The sequence below is a fragment of the Apodemus sylvaticus genome, chromosome 12, assembly GCF_947179515.1.
Source record: "Apodemus sylvaticus chromosome 12, mApoSyl1.1, whole genome shotgun sequence".
Taxonomy (NCBI): Eukaryota; Metazoa; Chordata; class Mammalia; order Rodentia; family Muridae; genus Apodemus; species Apodemus sylvaticus.
The window spans coordinates 2,531,802-2,552,126 of NC_067483.1; the positions used below are offsets into that span (position 1 = coordinate 2,531,802).

General features: G+C 39.4%; 1 pseudogene; it reads right to left on the bottom strand.

Annotated features, from left to right (window-relative positions):
* The window catches only part of LOC127697734 (contactin-associated protein like 5-1-like), a 508,343-nt pseudogene that overhangs the window by 86,130 nt on the left and 401,888 nt on the right, over positions 1-20,325 (bottom strand).

Below are 20,325 nucleotides of genomic sequence, written 5' to 3' on the forward strand. Positions count from 1 at the left end.
ACCTCAATAAATATAAGAAGATCGAACTAATCCCATGCCTCCTATCAGATCACTATGGAGTAAAAGTGGTCTTCAATAGCAACAAAAACAACAGAACATCCACATACATGTGGAAACTGAACAATATTCTACTCAATGATACCTTGGTCAAGGATGAAATAAAGAAAGAAATTAAAGACTTTTTAGAACTTAATGAAAATGAAGACACAACATACCCAAATCTATGGGACACAACAAAAGCAGTGCTAAGAGGAAAACTCATAGCCCTGAGTGCCTCCAAAAAGAAAATGGAGAGAGCATACACTAACAGCTTAATGACACACCTGAAAGCCCTGGAACAAAAAGAAGCTATTTCACCCAGGAGGAGTAGAAGGCAGGAAATCATCAAACTCAGGGCCAAAATCAATCAAGTAGAAGCAAAGAGAACCATACCAAGAATCAACAAAACCAGGAGCTGGTTCTTTGAGAAAATCAACAAGATAGATAAACCCTTAGCCAGACTAACCAAAGGGCACAGAGACAGTATACAGATTAACAAACTTGGAAATGAAAAGGGAGATATAACAACACAAACTGAGGAAATTCAAAAAATCATTACATCCTACTACAAAAGCCTATACTCAACACAACTGGAGAATCTGGAAGAAATGGGCAGTTTCCTAGACAGGTATCTGACACCAAAACTAAATCAGGATCAAATAGATCATCTAAACAGTCCCATAACACCTGAAGAAATAAAAGGGGTCATAGAAAATCTCCCAACCAAAAAAGGCACGGGAACAGATGGCTTCAGTGCAGAATTCTATCATACCTTCCTAGAAGACCTAACACCAATATTCTTTAAACTTTTCCACAAAATAGAAACAGAAGAAACACTACCCAACTCGTTCTATGAAGCCACAATTACACTCATACCAAAGCTACACAAAGATCCAACAAAGAAAGAGAATTTCAGGCCAATTTCCCTTGTGAATATTGATGCAAAAATACTTAATAAAATTCCTGCCAACTGAATCCAAGAACACATCAAAATGATCATCCATCATGATCAAGTAGGCTTCATGCCAGGAATGCAAGGATGGTTCAATATAAGCAAATCCATCAATGATATCGACCCCAAAAACAAACTCACAGAAAAAAAAAAAAACATTTGATCGTCTCATTAGATGCAGAAAAACATTTGACAAAATTCAGCATCCTTTCATGCTAAAAGTCTTGGAAAGAACAGGAATTCAAGGCCCATACCTAAACATCTTTAAAGCAATATACAGCAAACCGATAGCCAACATCAAATGCAATGGAGAGAAACTTGAAGCAATCCCAGTAAAATCAGGGACTAGACAAGGCTGTCCTCTCTCTCCATATCTTTTCAATATAGTACTTGAAGTTTTAGCTAGAGCAATTAGACAACATAAGGAGGTCAAGGGGGTACAAATTGGAAAGGAAGAAGTCAAATTATCACTATTTGCAGATGACATGATAGTCTACTTAAGTGACCCGAAAACCTCCACCAGAGAACTCCTACAACTTCAGCAAAGTGGCTGGTTATAAAATCAACTCAAGCAAATCAGTGGCCTTCCTATACTCAAAGGATAAGCAGGCTGAGAAAGAAGTTAGGGAAATGAAACCCTTCAATATAGCCACAAACAATATAAAGTATCTTGGTGTGACTCTAACCAAACAAGTGAAAGATCTATACGACAAGAACTTCAGGTCTCTGAAGAAGGAAATCCAAGAAGACCTCAGAAAATGGAAAAATCTGCCATGCTCGTGGATCAGCAGTATTAATATAATTAAAAATGGCCATCTTGCCAAAAGGGATCTACAGATTCAACGCAATCCCCATCAAAACACCAACTCAGTTCTTCACAGGGTTAGAAAAAGCAAATCTCTAATTCATGTGGAATAACAAAAAACCCAGGATATCTAAAACTATTCTCAACAACAAAAGAAATTCTGGGGGAATCAGTATCCCTGACTTCAAGCAATACTACAGAGCAATAGTCTTAAAAACTGCATGGCATTGGCACAGTGACAGACAAGTGGATCAAAGGGATAGAATTGAATATCCAGAAATAATTCCACACACCTATCGTCACTTGATCTTTGACAAAGAAGCCAAAAATATCAAGTGGATAAAAGATAGCCTTTTCAACCAATGGTGCTGGTTCAATTGGAGGTCAGCATGCAGAAGAATGCGAATTGATCCATTCTTATCTCCATGTACTAAACTTCACTCCAAGTGGATCAAGGACCTCCATGTAAAACCAGACACACTGAAACTAATAGAAAAGAAACTGGGGAAGACCCTTGAGGGCATGGGCACAGGGGAAAATTTTCTAAACAGATCACCAATTGTTTATGCTCTAAAATTAAGAATTGACAAATGGGACCTCATAAAATTACAAAATTTCTGTAAGGCAAAGGACACTGTTAAAAGGACAAAATGGCAACCATCAAATTGGGAAAGGATATTCACCAACCCTACATCTGATATATGGCTAATATCCAACATGTACAAAGAACTCAAGAAGTTAGACGCCAGGGAACCAAATAACCCTATTAAAAATGGGGTACAGATCTAAACAAAGAATTTTCACCTGAAGAAATTCGGATAGCCAAGAGGCACTTTAAGAAGTGCTCAACATCATCAGTCATTAGGGAAATGCAAATCAAAACAACCCTGAGATTTCACCTTATACCAGTCAGCAAAAACTCAGGAGACAGCAGGTGTTGGCGAGGATGTGGAGAAAGAGGAACACTCCTCCACTGCTGGTGGGGCTGTAAGATGGTACAACCACTTTGGAAATCAGTCTGGCGCTTCCTCAGAAAACTGGACATGACACTTCCGGAGGACCCTGCTATATCTCTCCTGGGCATATACCCAAAGGATTCCCCTGCATACAATAAAGACTCATGTTCCATTATGTTCATAGCAGCCTTATTTATAATAGCCAGAAGCTGGAAAGTACCCAGGTGTCCCTCAAAGGAGGAATGGATACAGAAAATGTGGTATATTTACACAATGGAATACTACTCAGCAATTAGAAACAATAAATTCTCAAAATTTTTAGGTAAATGGTTTGATCTGGAAAATATCATCCTAAATGAGGTAACCCAATCACAAAAGAATACACATGGAATGCAATCTCTGATAAGTGGATATTAATTAGACCAGAAGCTCTGAATACCCAAGGCACAAATCGCATAACAAATGACTCCCATGAAGAAGTATGGAGAGGGTCCTGATCCTGGAAAGGAATGATCTAGCATTGGAGGGGAATATAAGGACAGAGAAAAAGGAGGGAGGTGATTGGAGAATGGATGGAGAGAAGAAGGTTTATGTGACATATGGGGAGGTGGTATCTGGGAAAGGGGAAATCATTTGGAATGTAAACAAAAATATAGAAAATAAAAATATTAAAAAAATAATATAGGAGGAAAGCAAGAAAATATACCATCTAGTATGGAGTGTTAGCTTCCATACAAAGGTACACACTTATGTAAACATAACTCTCCTCATACAACAGATACATCTTAACAACTATTAAAGTAAACAATGATAAATATGACAAAGCATATATATATATATATATATATATATATATATATATATATATATTCTATATAAAGCTGTGGCTGTTCTGGAACCTATTATGTGAACAAGAATGACCTCAAGCATATACAGATTAGCCTTCCTTCACTCCTCAGTAGTGGTTCAAAGGTATATGTCACCATGCCCAGCAAAAATGAAATTTTAAGAGAAAAACTATAAATTAGAATACTATGAAAACTTGAAATTTTAGAAGCACATAGAACCATATCATGAAGCATTCATTCTTTCTGTGGTCTCAAATTCTTAAAATGTGGCAAAAAATTAGAAAGTTTTGTAAAGTTAAATATTAAACAATAAAATGTTCCTCTATATAATGCCACTCTTCAGTACTAGTCCAGAATTCTTTAGTATGATTTGATTCTTACTTCGTTTGCTAATTATTAAAGAGAATCAAATATGACTGGATATCCCAGCACTAGGGAGCCAGATACAGGTGGAGTATGAATCAAATGTTCTCTACAAAGTAAATTCCAGGACAGCCAGGACTACACAGATAATATCTTATACGTATATATATATATATATATATATATGTATATATATGTATATATGCATGTATATATGTGTATGCATATACACATACACACACACACATACATACACACACATATATGAGAGAAAGGGAGAGAGAGACAGAGGCATAGACAGAGAGACAGAGAGAAAGAAAGAGAGAATGAGATATGCTACCAAATCAGAACACACTGTGTTAGTTTACTTCTTCCAGTGAGTCCATTATAGATTTTCATGTTTCTCCACAGTTTTTGCCCTAGTTGACATCAGAAACATGGTTATGATAGGAGTGAATTTTAAGTTGAGCTACTTTTAATTTGCACAAAATGAGAAAAGGCTCAAATTCTGTGGCTTCCCATGCATCTTTCCTCATTTCTTAAGATCATAATTTATCAGGGAGAGTTAGATGTCTATCATGTCAATTGAGATAGTAACTTTTTTAAGGAACCATAAGTATACTATACTTAGAATTTTTGGACATAGTTCAATTCTAAGAGGAGGGTTATGACAACCCAGTCCCCACTAGAATCTCTGAAAACTGTCCCCTGAATGCCTCAATGTTACAGAGCTGAACGGAGAGGGCAACTGTGTCACCGGCCACCATCTCTTATCTGTTATGGCCCAAGAACTTCCTGCCATATTTCCGATGAGCCCTAGAGCAAACTTTTGTCTGTGTGGACACAAGCAAAGTCATTGTGACACTCTGGTGAGCTATTCTAATATGGGGTTGACAATAAGTTTTAAATTATCAACATTTTTGGACTATGGACTGTACTCATCCCCCAGCCTTGAGGAGACTTAAATAGACCTTAAGTGTTTGCCACAGATGGAACTTAACCACCTAGGTAGAGTCTTCCTGCCTTGCTGAACCTGCAATTTTCTAGAGGAGTAGACTGCCCACTGAGTTTGCTTTGCAACATAATCCAGCTGAAACAAAACAATATAATTCAGCTGAAAGAAAGGATAGGTTCTGAGGGCTCTCCTTATATAAATACAGTGCTGAATATTAAACTTTGAGCCTTAATCAGAAAGTTTTTCTTTGCTTTATCTTTCTCTCATACCCATTATTTTCATTTCCATCCCCCCTTTCAAGTAACCTAGTTCATCTATGACTTCTGGATAGCAAAAATGAACAATTTTCCCATCAAAATTCCCAAAAATGATATAAGCTTCCAATATGGTTCTTGGTTGTCCACCAGAACTTGATGGTAATATTTATTGATGATGGCATGCCCTCTTTGATCTTTGGATAATAAAAATCATGTTGGATCTGAACAATAAATTTACTCCCTACCAGATAGCCTTCAGAGTACCTGAGGTATCCCCTGGTTTATGCAGCCATGAATCCTATGAACCACTTAATGACTTACCAGGCAAAATGTACCCACGAGTGAAACAGTGGCATAGCTATTATAAGATAAATCAACTTCTTTTCCTTTTTCTTTTTTTTTTCTCCTAATTCTTAGCATAATGCCAATTATATTAACTTACATAACTATGAACAAATTTTGAGAAAATGAATTTGGGTAGGGGAAACCATGTCTCACTTGATTGATATAATAATGTCTTAAATATTATATATAACAAAGAAGTGCACCATACTTTTGGACTATTTATGAATAAGTCAATATGCTTTGTTACAAGATGGTGTCTGCTAAGAAAATCCTCTGCTACATATCTAGCTGGAGCCATGAGTCCCTCCATCTGTACTCTTTTTTTTTTTTTTTTTTTGGTGGTTTAGTCCCTGAGACCTTTGGTGGGATTGTTTGGTTCATATTATTGTTCTTCCTGTGAGGTTGCAAACCCAACAGCTTCTAAATTCCTTGTCCTAACTTCTCCATTGGGCTTCAAATGCTCAGTTCATTGTTTGACTATGTACATCTGCATTTGTCTTGGTCAGGCTCTGGGAGACCCTCTTTCAGGGTAGAGCTATACCAGATTTCTGTCAGTAAGCACGTTTTGATTTGGTTCTGAAGATGGGCTGAATCCCTAGGTGGAACAGTCTCTGGAAGGCCTTTCCTTCACTCTTCTCCACTCTCTGTCCCTGCATTATTTTTGACAGATGAAATTATGGATTAATATTTTTGAGGATGTTGGGTGGCACCATCCCTCATCTGGGGCCATGCCTATCCACTGGATATGGTCTCTACAGGTTCTTTCTCCAATTGTTGGGTGTTGTTTTCATGTTCATTAAATATGTCACTGTTCCTCTGTATCTCCTTCTATGGGTACTTTGTTCCCCTATCTGCAAAGGACCCAAGTATCCATAATTTGTTCTCTCAGAGACAAAGCATAGAGCATCTGAGGGAAAAGACCATCCAGAGACAACCCCACACAGGGATACGTCCCATACAGTTACAAAAACCAGACAGTGTTATCAATGCCCACATGTGCTTGCTGACTGGAGATGGATATAGCTGTCACTTGGGAGTCTCTGCTAGTGCATGTCAAATACAGAAGGGGACACTCTCAGCCAATCATTGAACTGAGCACAGGGTCCCCAATGGAGGAGCAAGAGAAAAGGCCCAAGGAACTAAAGGAGTTTGCAGCGCCACAGGATGAAGAACAATATGAGTCACCCAGTACTCCCAGAGCTCCCAGGGACAAAACCAACCAAAGATTGCACATGGAGTTTCCCTTGGCTCTAGACACAAAGGCAGCAGAGGATGGTCTTGTTAGATCCCAAAGGGAGGAGAGACCCTTGGTCCTGGAAACACTTGATACCTTAGTATAGAGAAATACGAGGACAGGAATGCAGAGGATGGTTGATTGGGTAAGGGGAGATGACATATGGGATTTTCAGGGAATGGGGTAACCAGGAAAGGGGAAAAATTGAAATGTAAATAAAGAATATATCTAATAAAAATGTCACTGTGCTTTGAATTTATTGTAATTTACTGTGATCTCTTTTCTTTCTTCAATCTATTAAACAAGGTGTCATGGAAATTTTATGGCTACTAAAAGATTTTCCATAGTCATCAATTTAAAAATACCTACCTGGTTGCTTTCACTTTGAACCAAAGAATGTCAATGTGCCTTTTGAAGTTACTGAATGACGTATATTATCTACAATACTTAACAGAAGTTCTGTTAATCAAAGGAAAAGCCCTTTCTTAACGTTCATGAAGAAGACTGAAAAAAGCAAAACTTTCTATTATTTCTTTCTTCTTAGTTTTATTCCTCTATTCCACAGAGTCCTAAATTGTGTACATATGTTCCCTAGTCACTGTCTAGCAAGCACTTATAGGTTAGTTTCTTTTGCTCATAAAATACCCTGATAAAACAACTTAAAGAAGGAAGGATTTATTTCTTCGTACCATTCAAAGATAGAATCCATCACAGAAAGGAATTTCTAGTAATAGAAGCATGAGGTAGCACAATAGTCACATGGCCCTCACAACCAAGACACAGAAACAGAGTGATGATTTCTTGTACTCAGCTCATATTCAAGCTTTAATGCAGTAAAGCATCTCATCCCATGGAATAAAGACATGTGCAGCGATGGGTTTCCAGATCAATTAACCTAAGAATCCCTATACTATGGCTGCTTTTATGTCATCTTAACATGAACTGTAGTCACTGCAGCAGATTATTCCTTAATTGAATTTTTTCCTACAAAATTAGCTTGTGGAGAAACTTGTAGTGCATTCTCTTGATTAGTGCTTGATGTAGAAAATTCTGTCTCATAGTAAGTGATGTAACTCTTGGGGTAGTGGCCCTGGACAGGACATATATAATATAGCTGTAATGCACAAGGAGCAAGTGGTAAACATTGTCCCTTGATGCTCTCTGACACCTGATTTCTGCCTTGTGTTCCAGTTCAGACTTGCCAGGATAATAAACAGATATTGGAAGTCTAAGGTAAAATAATTTATTTTTCCTACAAACTGCTTTTGGCCACAGTGTTTTATCATAGTAACAGGAAACCTGACTTAAAAAAAAAAAAAAAAAAAAAAAAAAAAAAAAAAAAAAACAACCTTAAAGACATGCTGACCTAATCTGCATAAGCTTTTTTTAATTTTCTATATTCTTTCTTTACTTTCCAAATGATTTCCCCTTTCCCAGTTCCTACCTTCCCATATGTCCCATAAGCCTTCTTCTCTCCAGCCATTCTCCAATCACCTCCCTCCTTTCACTCTATCCTGGTATTGCCCTAGAATGCTAGATCAAGCCTTTCCAGGATTAGGACCCTCTCCTTAGTTCTTCATGGGAGTCTTTTGTTATGCTAATTGTGCCTTATCCATAGCTTCTGGGATAATTAATATCCACTTATCAAGATTGCATTCCATGTGTATTCTTTTGTGATTGAGTTACCTCACTTAGAATGATATTTTCCACTTCCATCCATTTGCCTAAAAATTTCATGAATTCATTGTTTTTAATTGGTGAGTAGTATTCCATTGTGCAAATATACCACATTTTCTGTATCCATTCCTCGATTGAGGGACATCTGGGTTCTTTACAGCTTCTGGCTATTATAATTAAAGCTGCGATGAACATAATGGAGCATGTGTCCTTATTGCATGCGGGGAATCCTTTGGGTATATGCCCGGGAGTAGTATAGCAGGGTCCTCTGGAAGGGTCATGTCCAGTTTTCTGAGGAACTGCCAGACTGATTTCCAGAGTGATTGTATTAGCTTACAATCCCACCAGCAGTGAAGGAGTGTTCCTCTTTCTCCACATCCTAGCCAACACCTACTGTCTCCTGAGTTTTTAACCTTAGCCATTCTGACTTGTGTGAGGTGAAATCTCAGGGTTGTTTTGATTTTCATTTCCCTAATGACTAATGATGTTGAGCATTTCTTAAGGTGCTTCTCGGTCATCCAAATTTCTTCAGGTGAAAATTCTTTGTTTATATCTGTACCCCATATTTTAATAGGGTTATTTGGTTCCCTGGAGTCTAACGTCTTGTGTTCTTTGTATTTATCTATCAGACGTAGGATTGGTGAAGATATTTTCTCAATTTGTTGGTTGCCATTTTGTCCTTTTGACAGTGTCCTTTGCCTTACAGAAACATTGTAATTTTATGAGATCCCATTTGTCAATTCTTGATCTTAGAGCATAAGCTATTGGTGTTCTGTTCAAGAACTTTCCCCCTGTGCCCATTTACTCAAGGGTTTTCCCCAGTTTCTTTTCTATTAGTTTCAGTGTGTCTGGTTTTATGTAGAGGTCCTTGATCCACTTGGAATTAAGCTTAGTACAAGGAGATAAGAATGGATCAATTCGCATTTGTCTGCATGCTAACCTCCAGTTGAACCAAGCACCATTTGTTGAAAAGGCTATCTTTTCTCCATTGGATGTTTTACTCTCCTATGTCGAAGATCAAGTGACCATAGGTGTGTGGATTCATTTCTAGGTCTTCAATTCTATTTCATTGGTCTACTTGCCTGTCACTGTGCCAATGCCATGAAGTTTTTAACACTATTGCTCTGTAGTATTGCTTGAGGTATGGGATATTGATTTTCCCGCAAGTTCTTTTTACTGTTGAGAATAGTTTTAACTATCCTGGCTTTTTTGTTTTTACAGGTTCACCTGAAGGCCAACATCACATATAACATAAGTGGACAATTACCCCCATATCCTGGTATTTGTTTCACCCATGAATAACCTACATGCAATTTTTGCAGAAACAGAGAGAGAGAGAGAGAGAGAGAGAGAGAGAGAGAGAGAGAGAGAGAGAGAGAGAGAGGAGAGAGACAGAGTCAGAGACAGAGAGACAGAGAGAGTCAGAGAGACAGGGAGACAGAGAGACAGAGGCAGAGACAGAGACAAAAATACAAACACAATGACACAGAAAAATAGAAACACACAGTACTATACAGAGAGAGGCAAGACAATCGCCTTTAGACAATAGATGGTATCAAAAATTGCCTGCAGGATTTCTGAGCATCAACAGTTAATTCCCTCATCTAGAATTTCTGACTCAGTAGGTCTGAATGAAGCCTAAGATGGTCCTATTTAATGTATTTTTAGTACAAATAATACTAATATTTAGAATTATAATTTACCCTGTGAACAGTTGTTCAGTGTTCTTAATTTACATAATTTAAATTCTGATTTAAAGCATTTTCCTTCTTTTATTTTTTTTCTTTCTTTTTTTCTTGGCTGTTTTCTTTATTTACATTTCAAATGTTATTCCCTTATCCCACCGCCCAAACTCCCTATCCCATCCACCCTCCCTCTGCTTCTGTGAGGGTGTTCTTCCATCCACCCCACTCCCAACTACCTGTCCTCAATTACCCTACTCTAGGCTTTCATAGGACCAAGAACCTCTCCTCCCATTGATGCCTGACAAGGCAATCCTTAATTACATAGGCAGCTGGAGCCATGTGCACTCCTTGGTTGATATTTACTTCCTGGGAGCCCCAGGGGTGGGGGTGTGTCTGGTGGGTTAATAGTGTGCTTCTTCCTAGGAGGTTGCAAACCACTTTAGTTCCTAAGTCCTTTCTCTAAGGCCTCCATTGGGGACCCCAAGCTTAGTCCAATGGTTGACTGCAAGAATTTGCCAATCTTTTTGCAAGGCTATGGCAAGGGATCTCATAAGACAGCCATATCAAGCTCCTTTCATCAAGCATTTCTTGGCATTCAAATAGTGCTAGGGATTGGTGACTGTATATGTGATGAATTCCCAGGTGGGACAGTTTCTAGATGGCTTTTCCTTTATTCTCTGCTCTACACTTTATCTCTATATTTACTCCTGTGAGTATTTTGTTTCCCTGAAGCACCCACACTTTGGTCTTCCTTCTTGAGTTTATGTGGTCTGTGAATTGTGTCTTGGGTATTCCAAGCTTCTAGGCTAATATCCACTCATTAGTGAGTGCATACTATGTCTATTCTTTTATGATTGGGTTACCACACTTAGGATGATATTTTCTAGTTCCAAACATTTGCCTAAGAATTTCATAAATCAGTTGCTTTTAATAGCTGAGTAGTACTCCATCTTGGGTATCCAATTCTATGTTGAGGGACATCTGTTTTTGTTTTTGTTTTTTTAATTAAAAAAGGAAGTAAAAACACTTTATGATAAAACTAAAGATTTACATGTACAATATTTCAGATAAAGACATTAAAACTGACAATTTTCATGGAAAATTAAAGAGTAAAGTGGTAGAAACTTAAAATATTGCTGAATTATTTGAAATATAGAATAGAAACATTTTATGATAGAATTGAAGATTCATGTAGAAACTATTTCTGATAAAATTGTAGAAAAATGTAGAAAAACATGTTAGAATTGAAGATTATCATGGTAAATTTTATATAGATCTAATAAAGGTAGTCATAAAAGTACTACTAAGTTGATTGAAAGTGGAATTATAAACATTTTCTGATAAACGTGAATATTTACATGGAAAGTATTTCTGGAAAAATTCAAGAAATATATAGACAAACACATTAAAATTGACTATTTCATGGAAAATTTTACATGTAAAATGGTAGATATAAATACTCTTTCTAAGCCAAGCAGTGGTGGTGCATGCCTTTGATCCCAGCACCTGAGAAGCAGAGGCACGCAGATTTCTGAGTTAGAGGCCAGCCTGGTCTACATAGTGAGTTCCAGGACAGTCAAGGCTGCACTGAGAAACCCTGTCTCGGGGAGGGGGGGGGACAGGGGGAGGGGGACATCTCTTATAAAATAGATGAAATATATAGAAAGACATATTAAAATTGAACATTATCATGAAAAATAATGCAGATAAAATGGTAGACATAAAAATCCATTACTAAATTAATAAAAAGGGGAATTACAAACATTTTCTGATAAAATTGAAAATTTACATGAGAAATATTTCGTTAGTCTATTTCTTTTTATTGGGGAGTTGTGTCTATTGTTGTTAAGAGATATTAACAAATAGTGATTGCTGCTTCCTGTTATTTTTGATGTTATTTTTATGTTTGTGTCAGTATCTTCTTTTAGGTTTGTTGGAAGAAGATTACTTTCTTGCCTTTTCTAGGGTGTAGTTTCCCTCCTTATGTTTGGATTTTCCATCAATTATCCTTTGTAGGGCTGGATTTGTGGACAGATATTGTACAAATTTGGTTTTATCATGGATTATCTTGGTTTCTCCATCTATGATGAGAGTTTTGCTGAATATAGTAATCTGGGCTGGCTTTGTGTTTTCTTAGGGTCTGTATGAGGTCTGCCCAGGATCTTCAGGCTTTCATCATCTCTGGTGAGAAGTCTGGTATAATTCTGATAGGTCTGCTTTTATAAGTAACTTGCCCTTTTTCCCTTACTGCTTTTATTATTCTTTCATTGTTTAGTAAATTTGGTGTTTTGATTATTATATGCTGGGAGGACTTTCTGTTTTGGTCCAGTCTGTTTGGAATTCTGAAGGCTTATTTTATGTTCATGGGCATCACTGTCTCTAGATGAGGGAAGTTTTCTTCTACAATTTTGTTGACAATATTTACTGGACCTTTAATGTATAAATCCTCACTCTCATCTATACCTATAATCCTTAGGTTTGGTCTTCCCATTGTGTCCTGGAGTTCCTGGATGTTTTAGGTTACCGGCTTTTTGAATTTTGTGTTTTCTTTGACTGTTGAGTGAATGTTTTCTATGGTATTGTATTAGTTTGGGTTCTCTAGAGTCACAGAACATATGGGTAGTCTTTATATAGTTAGGGAATTTGTCGATGACTTACAGTCTATAGTCCAACTCCCCTATAATGGTCAACAGCAGCTGTGGATCTAAGTCCAAGGATCTAGCAGTTTCTCAGTCCCACGAGGCAAGCAGGCAAAGAAGAGTGAGTAAATCTTCCTTCTTCCAATGTCCTTATATATCTCCAGCAGAAAGTGTAGCCCAGATTACAGGCATGTGGGTCTCCAGCAGAGCGTGTGGCCCAGATAAAAGGCATGTGCCTACATGCCTTTAATCTCAGATGATCATGAACTCAGAGATCTCCTTGTCTTAATCTTCTTAAATTCATAGCCACTATACTTCAAGATCTCCATGCCAAGATCCAGGTCACAAACATATCTCTGAGCTTCCAGATTAGGATCATAGGTGAGCCTTCCTACTCTCGATTGTAGTTCATTCCAGATATAGTCAAGTTGACAACCGGGAATAGCCACTATAATCCACCCTTTGTCAACTTGACACAAATAATATCTCATGTCCACATGAAACAATAACAAGGTCATGAATAAGCCTTACATGATATAACTATTCCTCGAACAATCGCAAATGCATTTGTAAATTTACAAAGGGGTAATGTCCCTTGGGAACATTCTTTTAGTGTTTCAATACCAACTGATGTTAAAGTAATTGGAAGAAAGACAAATGTATCCTTAACACAATAAGATAGAAGCATTCATATTACTTATAATCCTCATTTCTGCAACTGGATATGTGGCTTTAGCTGGTATTTATAACTATATTCTTCTGCTACCCATTCTGTATTTCCTTCACCTTCAGCAAGCACCTCAGCAGGTCTTGTTTCTTTTTCTGGAGGATTGATCCATACCTTCATTCCTGATGGGTCATCCTTTGTCATCCTGCTTGGATTAGGCTGTTATAGTTTCCCATTGACTTTAATCACAAGACATGGTAGTACTAAGAGACACCCTAGGAGATCTCCTGTAATCCAGACATAATCCTGCTTACCTCCATTGTGGAAAGGCAATCCAATTTCTCCATGGTAATCTGGATCTACCACCCCTCCTAGCACTGTTATTCCTTTCTTGGCTTGTTGGTTTAAGGGCATTAGAAGCCCAAAATGGCCAGGGGGAAATCTGAGCTTCCAGTTCAATTGAATGTTTCTTGTGACTCCTGGTAGGAGCACTTCCCCTCTCTGGAACCGAAACTTCTAGGCCAGCAGAACCTAAAGTTGTGGGCACAATTAGCAAAAATTTTCCTAGAGGGTTACTAGGAGTGATAGTGAGTGGAACTATTCCCTTTTCCACCCCTTGATTCCTAGACCCATGGATCTTGGCTATGGGAGAAACAGTACCATATATTGAAGGCTGATTCAAAGCATATACTGCCTTCTGAATAACACTGCCCCAGCCCTCCATGCTGTTGCCATGGTACTGTAACTGTGTCTTCAAATGGCCATTCCATCTTTCTATCAGACCAGCTGCTTCAGGGTGATGGGGAACATGGTAAGACCAGTGAATTCCATAATCGTGGGCCCACTGTCGCACTTTTCTGGCTGTGAAATGAGTTCCTTGGTCAGAAGCAATACTGTGTGGAATACCATGACGATAGATAAGGCATACAGTGAGTCCACGGATGGTGGTTTTGGCAGAAACATTACGTGCAGGAAAGGCAAATCCATAACCAAAATAAGTATCTACTCCAGTAAGAACAAAACGCTGTCCTTTCCATGGGGGAAGTGGTCCAATATAGTCAACCTACCACCAGATTGCTGGCTGGTCACCTCAAGGAATGGTGCCATATCTGGGGCTCAGTGTTGGTTTCTGCTGTTGGCAGATCTGGCATTCAGCAGCAGCTGTAGTCAGGTCAGTCTTGGTGAATGGAAGTCCATGTTGCTGAGCCCAAACATAACCTCTGTCTCAGCTACCATGGCCACATTGTTCCTGTGCCCACTGGGCAATAACTGGGATGGCTGTGGAAAGAGGATGACTATCCACAGAACAGGTCATCTTATCCTCTTGATTATTAAACTCCTCCTCAGCTGAAGTCACCTTTTGGTGAGCATTTACATGGGACACAAATATCTTCACATCCTTTGCTCATTTGGAGAGCTCTAGCCACATACTTCTTCTTCAGATGTCTTTCTCACCAATTTTCCAATTGTGATCTTTCCATGTCCCTGACCATCCAGTCAATCCATTGACTACAGCCCATGAGTCAGTGAACAATCGTACATCTGGCCATTTCTTCTTCCAAACAAACTGTAATACCATATGTACTGCCCAAAGTTCTGTTCACTGTGAAGATTTTCCTTCACCTGTATCTTTCAGGGTTGTCCCAGAAAGGGGTTGTAATGCTGTAGCTGTCCACTTCTGGGTGATGCCTGCATAATGTGCAGAGCCATCAGTAAACCAGGTCCTAGTCTTCTCTTCTTCAGTCAACTGGTCATAGGGAACACCCCATGAGGCTATAGGTGCATGTTTGGCAGCAGATGGCATTGTAACAGGAGTAGAAACCATAGGCATTTGAGCAACTTCTTCATGTAACTTGCTTGTGCCTTCAGGACCTGCTCTGACCCGATCACGTATATACCACTTCCATTTGATAATAGACTGCTGTTGTGCACTCCCTACTTAATGACTTGGGGGGGTCAGATAACACCCAGCTCATGATGGGCAGTTCAGGTCGCATAGTAACTTGGTGTCCTATTGTCAAACGTTCAGTTTCCACTAAGGCCCAATAGCAGGCCAAGAGCTGTTTTTCAAAGGGGGAGTAGTTGTCTGCAGATGACAGTAGAGCTTTGCTCCAAAATCCCAAAGGTCCCTTCTGTGATTCACCTACAGGGGCCTGCCAGAGGCTCCAAGCAGCATCTCTATCTGCCACTGACACCTCAAGTACCATTGGGTCTGCTGGATCATATGGTCCAAGTGGTAGTGCAGCCTGCACAGCAGCCTGGACCTGTTGAAGAGCCTTCTCATGTTCAGGGCCCCACACAAAGCTAGCAGCTTTCGGAGTCACTTGGTAAATAGGCCTGAGTAACACACCTAAGTGAAGAATGTGCTGTCTCCAGAATCCAAATAGACACACTAAATGTTGTGCTTCTTTCTTGGTGGTGGGAAGGGCCAGGTGCAATAACTTATCTTTCACCTTAGAAGGAATATCTCTGCATGCCCCACACCACTGTATTCCTAAGAATTTCACTGAAGTAGATGGTCCTTGAATCTTGGTTGGATTTATTTCCCATCCTCTGATATGCATATGTGTTACCAATGAATCCAAAGTGGTTGCTATTTCCTGCTCACTTGGTCCAATCAGCATAATATCATCAATATAGTGCACCAATGTAATTTTTTGTGGAAGAGACAAATGATCAAGGTCCCTTCTAAGTTATGACACGGGGCAGGAGAGTTAATATACCTTACAGGCAAAACTGTAAAGGTATACTTCTGGCCTTGCCAATTGAAATCAAATTGCTTCTGGTTGTTCTTATGGACAGGTACTGAGAAGGCATTTTCCAGGTCAATAGCTGCATACCAGGTTCCAGGAGATGTGTTAATTTGCTCAAGTAACGAAACTACATCTGGTAGAGCAGCTGCAATTGGAGTTACTACCTAATTTAATTATCAATAGTCAATTATCACCCTCCATGATCCATCTGTCTTCTGCACTGGCCAGATAGGAGAGTTAAAGGGTTATGTGGTGGGAACCACCACCCGTGCATATTTCATACCTTGATTGTGGCAGTAATTTGTGCAATTCTTCCAGGAATACGATATTGTTTTTGATTCACTATTTTCTTTGATAGAGGCAACTCTAAAGGCTTCCATTTTGCCTTTCCAACCATAATAGCCATCACTCCACAGGTCAGAGAACCAATGTGAGAATTCTGACAATTTCTGAGTATATCTATCCCAATTATACATTCTGGAACTGGGGAAATGACCACAGGATGTGTTCGGGGACCCACTGGACCTACTGTGAGTCACACATCAGTCAAAACTCTGTTAATCACCTGTCCTCCATAAGCCCCTACTCTTACTGGAGGGTCACAATGTTTCTTGGGATCTCCTGAGATCAGTGTCAATTCAGAACCAGTATCCAATAGCCCCCAGAAAGTCTGATTATTTCCTTTTCCCCAGTGTACAGTTACCCTTGTAAAGGGCCATAGGTCCCTCTGGGGAAGAATTGGAGAAAGACTAACAGCAAAACTTTTAGGTGTCTTATCAAGATCCTTCCTCAGGGGAACCCGGCCACCCCTTCATTCAAGGGGTTCTGGATATTTAAACTGGCTCAAGTCTGGAAATTAATTCACTGGCTGAGATTGCCTTTTGCCATGGTCTAATGCAGCCTTTCTATCATTTGTTTGAGGATTTTTCTGCTTATACAGATCGAACAGATATGCAGTAGGTTTCCTATATAGTTCATCCCTGGAAACTCCACGATTGATTAGCCAGCACCAAAAAAGTCATACCATTATAAGTTCCACCTCTCTGCCCATTAAGGGGTAGGTCATTATAAACATTGTTTTGTCTATGCTGTCCATTATAATAACTACGATCACCTTGTCTCTGGTGATTCATTGCTGCCACCTGGCCCTTGTTAACTCAGGGCCCAATTAAACCCATTGAATTTAATTCATCTAATTGAGAAGCAGCATCTCCAACCCTAAGTTCTGGCACAAGGGAAAGGGCAAGAGCAAAACTCTTTATATGTGCTGGTGCCCCTCTCACCAGTTTGCATCTTATAGGACTGGTGAAGGGCATATCTTCTGGACCTTCCCACTGTGGAGGATTAGATTTTACACAATGTATCCACTCTAACACTGCAATTTCCCTAATCCTTAAAATCCCTTCATCAACACTAAGCCAAGGGTTATCAGGCATCTCCAACTCCTTTTCAGCAGGCCATCTTTTGATAAATACTTCAACCAACCACTCAGACAAACTTTTGACACCTTTTTGAACTGTGCTAGCTTCCATATTAAACCTAGAATCTCCACTCAGAGGGCCCATTCCAATAAACTCAGCCTGCTCTAGTTTTATGTTCCTTCAACCATTATCCCACACCCTTAAAATCCATTTCCACACATATTCCCCAGACTGCTTGAATGAATTAGCAACCTCATTAAGCTCCTTATTAGTATAGTGTGTTTCCTCATGGGCTACACTTTCTCTCTCACCTTTAGGGGCCTGCTTTGCCTTGAGTCTGGTTATAGGTCTAGAAGAAACTATTGGTGGGGCCTAAGAAACATCAGCATTGTCAGCATAAGTCACTGCTGGTTTATCAGGCTCTGAGGAATTAATTTCCTCATGTGGAGAAGGAAGGCATTATTTCAAGGGGTGGGGCTAAGGGTACTACTTCTTCAGGTGGAGAAAATTCTTGAAAATCTGAAGATTCAAAACTCTTAATTTCAACAGGGTCTTCCCACACATCCCCATCCCAAGTTATAGCATCCCATTCTTTGCCGATTAATGACCTTACTTTAACTGCTGACACCTTCTGAGGTTGAGACTTAAATTTTCATTGTAATTCAGTCAACCTTATAATGAGGGCTTCAGTTTGATTTTCTGCTACTTGAGCTCTGTGGCTGCTAGAGAGTAGATTCTCTTCAAGGGCACACGTAGCAACTTTTAGATTGTTTACTTGAGTCTGGAGCTCTTTGATTTTATCACACAACTCCTTCCTTTCCTTCATTATTTTTTCTCAAGATGCTAAGAGCAACCATCCAGCAAAATCATTTTCCGAGTATTTCCCCAACTTGGAGAAAGTATTGTATACCACTGAATCACATAATTCATCAAGATAATCAAAGGCATTAGCTTCTTTAAGCTTGAGATATAGTTTCATCCATGAGTCTTCAATATTCTCCGAGTTCCCAGGATGGAAATAATCTGGAGAGGTTTCAGTAGTTGAAGATGCTGGTGGACCAACCAACCAACTCCAAAGTTTTGAAACATTCATCCTTATACTTCTACTCCTCTAGAAGCACTCCTGGTACCCACTTCTCTATTAGTTAGGGTTCTCTAGATTCTCAGAACGCATGGATAGTCTTTATATAGTTAGGGAATTTGTCAATGACTTACAGTCTATAGTCCAGTTCCCCTACAATGGTCAGCAGCAACTGTGGATTGAAGTCCAAGGATCTAGCAGTTTCTCAGTCCCATGAGGCAAGCAGCAAAGAAGAGTGAGTAAATCTTCCTTCTTCCAATGTCCTTATATATCTCCAGCAGAAGGTATAGCCCAGATTACAGGTGTGTGGGTCTCCAGGTGAGGGTGTGGCCCAGATAAATGGCGTGTGCCTACATGCCTTTAATCCCAGATGATCTTGAACTCAGAGATCTCCTTGTCTTAAACTTCTGAAATTCATAGCCACTATGCTTCAAGATCTCCATGCCAAGATCCATGTCAGAAACATATCTCTGAGCCTCCAGATTAGGATCATAGGTAAGCCTTCCAATTCTAGATTGTAGTTCATTCCAGATATAGTCAAGTTGACAACCAGGAATAGCCACTACAGGTATCTTCAGCACCTGAGGTTCTTTCTTCTATCTCTTGTATTCTGTTGTTGATGCTTGCATCTATGACTCCTGAATTATTTCCAAGGTTTTCTATCTCCAGAGATGTCTCACTTTGTGATCACTTTATTGATTCTACTTCCACTTTTAGATCCTGGATGGTTTTGCTCAGTTCCTTCACTTGATTGTTTGTGTTTTCCTGTAATTTTTTAAGGGATTTTTGTGTTTCTTCTTTAAGGGCTTCTGCCTGTTGACCCATGATCTCCTGTATTTCCTTAAGGGAGTTATTTAAGTCTTTCTTGAAGCCCTCTATCAGTGTCATGAGATGGTTTTAAATGCATTTCTTGCTTTTCTGGTGTGGTGGGATATCTGGGACTTGCTGTGGTGGCAGAACTGGGTTCTGATGTTGCCATGTGGCCTTGGTTTCTGTTGGTAGGGTTCTTGTGCAAGGCTTTTGCTATCTGGTTGTCTCTGGTGATAGTTGCTATTGATTTCTCTGGCTGGAGTTTGTTTCTCCTGTGGGGCCTGTAAGCCTGTGTTCTTACTACTCTGAGCTCAAAAGTGAAAGCACTGCTGGGAGATCTGTCTTTCCTGGCTGGCTATGCACAGAAGGATGAGGAATTTCTGGGTCCCTGGTGCAAATGGCAGTGGGAAGACTTCTGTCCCAGCTGTTCCATTGATCTTATGCCCTGTCGACATCTGGGTTCTTTCCAGTTTCTATCCATTGTAAATAAGGCTGCTATGATCATAGTTGAGTATGTTTCCTTATTACATGTTGGAGAATCTTCTAAGTATATGTCCAGGAGTTATATAGCTGGCTTCTCAGGTAATACTATGTCCAATTTTCTGAGGAGCCACCAAACTGATTTCCAGAGTGGTTATACGAGCTTGTAATCTCACTAGCAACAGAGAAGTGTTCCTCTTTCTCCAAATCTTAGCCAGCATCTTCTGTCATCTAAGTTTTTGATTTTATCCATTTTGACTGGTGTGAGGTGGAATCTCAGGGTTGTTTTGATTTGCATTTCCCTGACAACTAAGGATGTTGAACATTTCTTTAGATGTTTCTCAGCCATTTGGTCTTC